Raw genomic sequence first — 217 nt, 5'->3', positions numbered from 1 at the left:
CAAGAGAGGGAGAGATGACTCGGTGGTTAAGAGCACATGCCGCTCTTTCAGAGGATCCAGGTCTGATTCTCAGCATCCACATGGCAGTCCACAACTGTGTGACTCCAGGCCCGTGGGAATCTGTTGCCCTCTCTGGCCTCTGAGGGCACTGCACACACATGGTGCACAGACATCCATCCAGATAAAACACCTATACACGTGAAATAAAAAGAAAAAA

The sequence above is a fragment of the Peromyscus leucopus genome, chromosome 7 (genome assembly GCF_004664715.2).
Source record: "Peromyscus leucopus breed LL Stock chromosome 7, UCI_PerLeu_2.1, whole genome shotgun sequence".
In the NCBI taxonomy this organism is placed as follows: Eukaryota; Metazoa; Chordata; class Mammalia; order Rodentia; family Cricetidae; genus Peromyscus; species Peromyscus leucopus.
This window is presented reverse-complemented; position numbering follows the sequence as displayed.